Below are 7,500 nucleotides of genomic sequence, written 5' to 3'. Positions count from 1 at the left end.
TTAGTCTGAGTCATAATGTAATTTACTGTCTGATTAGTCTGAGTCATAATGTAATTTACTGTCTGATTAGTCTGAGTCATAATGTAATTTACTGTCTGATTAGTCTGAGTCATAATGTAATTTACTGTCTGATTAGTCTGAGTCATAATGTAATTTACTGTCTGATTAGTCTGAGTCATAATGTAATTTACCATCTGATTAGTCTGAGTCATAATGTAATTTACTGTCTGATTAGTCTGAGTCATAATGTCATTTACTGTCTGATTAGTCTGAGTCATAATGTCATTAGTAACCAAAGGTTGTGTTTTGGAGGGAAAAGGACAATCATTGGCCATTGATTCAGTTGTACTCAGAAGACCATAATATTGCGAGTAGCCTAAATGTAAAAGTCATGTTACGATTCTAAAACCTTGTTGATGGCCCACCAAGAAAAAACGGGTCTAATTTTGGTGGATTTAAGTGAATTGTCAAAAAACATGAATTCAACTTGAAATAAATCAATCTTTGAAATCCTCTTGTTGATTCGTGGTTGAAATATGGTCAAGATGAGACATAAACTCTGTACATTGACCATTTGTGAACTCAACCCAGAGGTATTTGATACACTGCTGATACAGGTAACGAGTTCAAACAGGTGCAGTTAATACAGGTGATGAGTGGAGAGCAGGAGGGCTTCTTAAAGAAAAACTAACAGGTCTGTGAGAGCCGGATTTCTTACTGGTTGGTAGGTGATCAAATACTTATGTCATGCAATAAAATGCTAATGAATTACTTAAAAACATACAATGTGATTTTCTGGATTTTTGTTTTAGATTCCGTCTCTCACAGTTGAAGTGTACCTATGATAAAAAATTACAGACCTCTACATGCTTTGTAAGTAGGAAAACCTGCAAAATCATCAGTGTGTCAAATACTTGTTCTCCCCACTGTATGTTTGCATGCAGGCCCTTACAGGTTGCTTTCTTTCAGTTTTTTTTTGTCAAATCAAATCAAGCTTTATTTATACAGCACATTACAGACATGGAACACAACGCACTGTTCTTCACAGGAAAAAATTTTATATAATTTTCTATGTGGACTTCATTCGTCCCCAACCCTGTTCCTAGTCTACCTCTGAAATCAGACATACGTCACAAACCACTCGGCAAATATCAAATCAGGTTTCTGTCACCTTCAGCTGAACTCGTCTTCAAGTTGATGGTTATTGGGAAAATCACTTCTTCTTTGAAATTTGATAAATTCTCCTTTAAAAAAAAAAAAACCTGTGACAGAGCGTTCAGCTGATGTATTGAAATTCAGCACCAGAACAGGAGATGATTCTAACTCCTGATTACACCTTCAAATATCTTGGACATTTTGTCAATACACAATTTTCCCTTTCTTTGTGAGCTTTGGGTGTAAGTGGACTTCACCATACGTGGGGTTAGGAATAACAAGCCTCTCCTATTAATATGGAAGAGACGTGAAAAAAAAACCTTCACGTCAGCTTCACTTTTGTGTCTCTCAGCCGAGGGAAGAAAAAATTAAATAAAAAAATTAAAAGCCTATTGCTGCCATTAGAGAGATTGCATATTGCACTGCTGACATTTTGAAAACGTATCCCAGATCCACGGCCTATCACTTTGAGGGATCGACAAAAGCCATCAGTTAGCCTGACACTTGTGACACAGGATTTTGAAATATTCCCCGCTAATCTGCCTGATTTATGGAGGCATATCCAGGTCCATCGAGAGCAATCTTAGATTTATCACCTTACTGCAGGAATTATTAATGATGCTCAATTTGTCCAACCTGATGATAGTGCATTCGTGGGCATGTGATGCCGAGTCAGTATGTCTGTGTGTGTGCGTGTGCTTTTGTGTGTGTGTGTGTGTGTGTGTGTGCGTGCATGTGCGTGCATGTGCGTGCGTGTGTGTGTGTGTGTGTGTGTGTGTGTGTGTGTGTGTGTGTGTGTGTGTGTGTGTGTGTGTGTGTGTGTGTGTGTGTGTGTGTGTGTGTGTTGGGACCTTTCCTCCAGGATTACTTCATTCAAATGTTATGATTTACGTTTCTCTGTCAACCGTCCTCCCTGACCTGAGTGAAGAGTAGTCAGGTTAGAACTAGGAAGCAGATACTGTATATTTCAACAAGGTCTTAGGGAGCAGTGGGGTGGGGGAGGGGGGGGGCGAGGAGTGGGTTAGGTTCGATTAACAGGTTTCATGAAGAAATATCTTAGGAAAAGATGAACACACACACACACACATACACACCTACACACACACATACACACCTACACACACACATACACACCTACACACACACATACACACCTACACACACATTCATACACACACGCACAGGCACACACACACACACACACACACACACACACACACACACACACACACACACACACACACACACACACACACACACACACACACACACACACACACACACACACACACACACACACACACACACACACACACAATAACAACACACTCCCTTCTCTGTACTCGTTGTTAGCGTGCCAGGCTTCTTCACTTCAGAGTGCCTCGTCCCCCCCCCCACCCACCCCCCTCCCCCCAAGGATATGAGGTAGACTACTTCCCACATGCACGCTGTAAGTTGGAACACTGGCAGAGAGAGAGAGAGGGGAGTCTCATCTGTTCTCCCCTGGGAGGGAACACCCAGTCGTTCTGGGGAGCCTTTGGGAACGAGGACTGTGTTGCTCCTGCATCGACGTGACCTCAGGGGGATCCGGGGTTGGTGACAGGTCAACACTATAATCCCCCCTTTTCTCCTTCCCTCCTTCCGCTCCGGGAGATGACTCATTGGAGTATTTACTCGTTGTGAAAGATCTTCGGCAAACTGTTTACTGCTGGGCTCAGACAGACATGAGCAGGGATGGCACTTTGCCAGTTTGCGGCACTATCTCCTTTGATCCCATATTGTTTTGACGCAGCGGTGGGGATACACTCTTCCGAGACCAATGCCATGTTTTGCCAAATGCGAAAGTTTGAATATTTTTTTTCTGGAGCTGTGAAGTTTGAAAATTGCGCGGAGGAGCTTCTGGAAAAGAGTCCGGAGATGGTGGTCGATGTTATTTTACTCCCTGAATTCCTTGGAAACAGCCGGAGGAATGTTCTATCTTCCATTTGCAATTCTTCTCAGTTCCCTTACTTTCTTGCCTCTTTTCTCTCTCCATCTCTCCATCTCTCCATCTCTCCATCTCTCCATCTTTCCATCTCTCCATCTCTCCATCTCTCCATCTCTCCATCTTTCCATCTTTCCATCTCTCCATCTCTCCATCTTTCCATCTCTCCATCTTTCCATCTCTCCATCTCTCCATCTCTCCATCTCTCCATCTTTCCATCTTTCCATCTCTCCATCTCTCCATCTTTCCATCTCTCCATCTCTCCATCTTTCCATCTCTCCATCTCTCCATCTCTCCATCTCTCCATCTCTCCATCTCTCCATCTCTCCATCTCTCCATCTCTCCATCTCTCCATCTCTCCATCTCTCCATCTTTCCATCTTTCCATCTCTCCATCTCTCCATCTCTCCATCTCTCCATCTTTCCATCTCTCCATCTCTCCATCTCTCCATCTTTCCATCTCTCCATCTCTCCATCTTTCCATCTCTCCATCTCTCCATCTTTCCATCTCTCCATCTCTCCATCTCTCCATCTCTCCATCTCTCCATCTCTCCATCTCTCCATCTTTCCATCTCTCCATCTCTCCATCTCTCCATCTTTCCATCTCTCCATCTCTCCATCTCTCCATCTCTCCATCTCTCCATCTTTCCATCTTTCCATCTTTCCATTTCTCCATCTCTCCATCTCTCCATCTTTCCATCTTTCCATCTCTCCATCTCTCCATCTCTCCATCTTTCCATCTCTCCATCTTTCCATCTCTCCATCTCTCCATCTTTCCATCTCTCCATCTCTCCATCTCTCCATCTTTCCATCTCTCCATCTCTCCATCTCTCCATCTCTCCATCTTTCCATCTCTCCATCTCTCCATCTTTCCATCTTTCCATCTCTCCATCTCTCCATCTCTCCATCTTTCCATCTCTCCATCTCTCCATCTTTCCATCTTTCCATCTCTCCATCTTTCCATCTTTCCATCTTTCCATCTTTCCATTTCTCCATCTCTCCATCTCTCCATCTTTCCATCTTTCCATCTCTCCATCTCTCCATCTTTCCATCTTTCCATCTCTCCATCTTTCCATCTCTCCATCTCTCCATCTCTCCATCTTTCCATCTCTCCATCTCTCCATCTTTCCATCTTTCCATCTCTCCATCTCTCCATCTTTCCATCTCTCCATCTCTCCATCTTTCCATCTCTCCATCTCTCCATCTCTCCATCTTTCCATCTCTCCATCTCTCCATCTTTCCATCTCTCCATCTCTCCATCTCTCCATCTCTCCATCTTTCCATCTCTCCATCTCTCCATCTCTCCATCTTTCCATCTCTCCATCTCTCCATCTCTCCATCTCTCCATCTCTCCATCCTTTCCATCTCTCCATCCATCTCTCCATCTCCATCTCCATCTCTCCATCCCATCTCTCCATCTCTCCATCTCTCCATCTTTCCATCTCTCCATCTTTCCATCTCTCCATCTTTCCATCTCTCCATCTTTCCATCTTTCCATCTTTCCATCTTCCATCTTTCCATCTCTCCCATCTCTCCATCTTTCCATCTTTCCATCTCTCCATCTCTCCATCTTTCCATCTTTCCATCTCTCCATCTTTCCATCTCTCCATCTCTCCATCTTTCCATCTCTCCATCTCTCCATCTCTCCATCTTTCCATCTCTCCATCTCTCCATCTCTCCATCTCTCCATCTTTCCATCTCTCCATCTCTCCATCTCTCCATCTCTCCATCTCTCCATCTTTCCATCTCTCCATCTCTCCATCTCTCCATCTCTCCATCTTTCCATCTCTCCATCTTTCCATCTCTCCATCTCTCCATCTCTCCATCTCTCCATCTCTCCATCTCGCCATCTTTCCATCTCTCCATCTCTCCATCTCTCCATCTCTCCATCTTTCCATCTCTCCATCTCTCCATCTTTCCATCTCTCCATCTCTCCATCTCTCCATCTCTCCATCTCTCCATCTCTCCAACCCACTCGCTTTTTTGTATCCCATCTTAAATGTCTTGAAGAAAATGGTAGAGAATAACTCTGTCTTACGCAAAACCAGGGGTAATAAGGCCGTCATAAAGCCTTTCCAGGGGTAATAAGGCCGCCATAAAGCCTTTCCAGGGGTAATAAGACCGTCATAAAGCCTTTCCAGGGGTAATAAGGCCGTCATAAAGCCTTTCCAGGGGTAATAAGGCCGTCATAAAGCCTTTCCAGGGGTAATAAGGCCGCCATAAAGCCTTTCCAGGGGTAATAAGGCCGTCATAAAGCCTTTCCAGGGGTAATAAGGCCTTTCCAGGGGTAATAAGGCCGTCATAATGCCTTTCCAGGGGTAATAAGGCCGTCATAAAGCCTTTCCAGCGGTAATAAGGCCGTCATAAAGCCTTTCCAGGGGTAATAAGGCCGTCATAAAGCCTTTTCAGGGGTAATAAGGCCGTCATAAAGCCTTTTCAGGGGTAATAAGGCCGTCATAAAGCCTTTCCAGGGGTAATAAGGCCTTCATAAAGCCTTTCCTTTGCATAAAACAGGGAGTCGTGATAACCTTCCTATTTTCAGTATTTTGGAATCTCTATAATATATACTATATGATGTTCTGCAATTAGCTCTGAGCACATTCTGTTCACATTAACTAATTGTGGTTGGCATTTGTTGTTAATGGCAGTGTGATGCCAGGCATCCAACAACAGAAGATAACACACTTCAATCCCCCCAATTTTCAGAGAGGGCCAACATTCACGTGAAACCCAGCCCCTGTTTTCTTGCCTTTTATTTCAAGAGTTTTGAGAGCTCCACTCTGACCGTAGACAGGAAAATCGATACAAACGCCAGCAGCGAAATAGTGGGGGCCGCGGCAAATTGAGAAGTGACATATTCAAGATGAGAGGCTCTGAGAGGGCCAGGGCCTGGCTGATTTCTCTAGAGAGAGACAGAGAACAGGAGGGAGGTGGTGGTGGTGGGGGGGGAGAGAGAAACAGGAAGACAAAGAGATAGAGAGAGGGGAGAACAGAATGGTCAAAGAAAAGAGCGTTTCAAAGACATGTCACTCTCCTTCAAGCTTTGGAACATGAAGCTGGCGAGATAGGCTTTCGAGATGAGCCTTGTTCTCCACACACCTCTTCTTTACTGTCTTCAGCTTTTGATGAGAGGATGAAGGCCCTCACATGCAGGATAATTTGACAACTTCACCGTGGCGGCCATCGCGAGAAACCTCCCAAAGGGATGAAAGGGAGAGTAAACAAAGAGAAGTGTAGTGTAGTGGACACTCAAAACATTCTCACTCAGGCAACTCATCAGCTTTGACAGACATTAACAATCAATCAACATGCTTCTGCTTGGACAAGTCTGCCTGAAAACGAAACCAAAGGGTCCCTCAGCTCACATATCGCTCTTTACAGTGTCACAAAGCTAACCAAAAAAAAACGTAACGTTTTATACCAGCAAAAACTAAACGGACACCAAGCTTTTCTATTGTGAGTTCTTCTGTAAAGGTGTTTAAACTCAAGGCAGGTCGACACTGCGCCATCGCTCTCTCTCTCCCCCATTACCTCCTTGAACCCTCTGCCAATTCTCCCTCTCACAGGCCCCTATAACAAACCAATGGAGCTGAATGGCTCTTAACTGACTGTCCGGGACATAAAACCAGAAGCCCATACAGCCCATTGACCATAATGGTCCCCACTCGCCCAGGGAGGTGCTTTGTGCGATGCCATTCCCCGAGACCGTCAATGGGAAAATGTGTTTGAAATCGGTGGAAGGTCTCCCCATGGGATTGCAGTCGTCTGTGTGCCTGATTAGGCGGCGGGCGAGGCCATTCTGAGCTGTTGGCTCCATTTCCACTCGTCTGATTGCCTGTGACCTCCCGGACAGAAATGAGGCTAGGGGGGCTCCGGCCCCGTCCCACAGGGGCAACAGACACATTGACTTCCCTTCTACCTCTCTACTTCTAATCTATCTCTCTCTCTCTCTCTCTCTCTCTCTCTCTCTCTCTCTCTCTCTCTCTCTCTCTCTCTCTCTCTCTCAAGAGAAATTCCATATCGTTTGCAAAATGAAATATGTACACAGATTAATCTTTAATTTCGGAATCCGGCTGAATTCTGAAAGGCAACAAGCACACGACTGTCGTCTTTGATGACCCATCACACCACTTGAGACCCTCTTGTTCCCCTTATCAATTTTAATGTAACATTACATAACAAACACTAAAACATCTAGTACAATACATAGAAACACCGCAGGACTGTTTTAACTTATTTTAAATTTAGCCAATCGCTAACAAGAATAAGCAGAGACTACCTAAAAAAGAAAAGAAAAGGCTATCAGATTACAATAGGAATGCTCGCTGGAACTAGCTGCTATTAACATGACTGATTGGTTGG

The sequence above is a fragment of the Oncorhynchus gorbuscha genome, linkage group LG11, assembly GCF_021184085.1.
Source record: "Oncorhynchus gorbuscha isolate QuinsamMale2020 ecotype Even-year linkage group LG11, OgorEven_v1.0, whole genome shotgun sequence".
Lineage (NCBI taxonomy): Eukaryota > Metazoa > Chordata > Actinopteri > Salmoniformes > Salmonidae > Oncorhynchus > Oncorhynchus gorbuscha.
Note: the sequence above shows the minus strand (reverse complement) of the source record.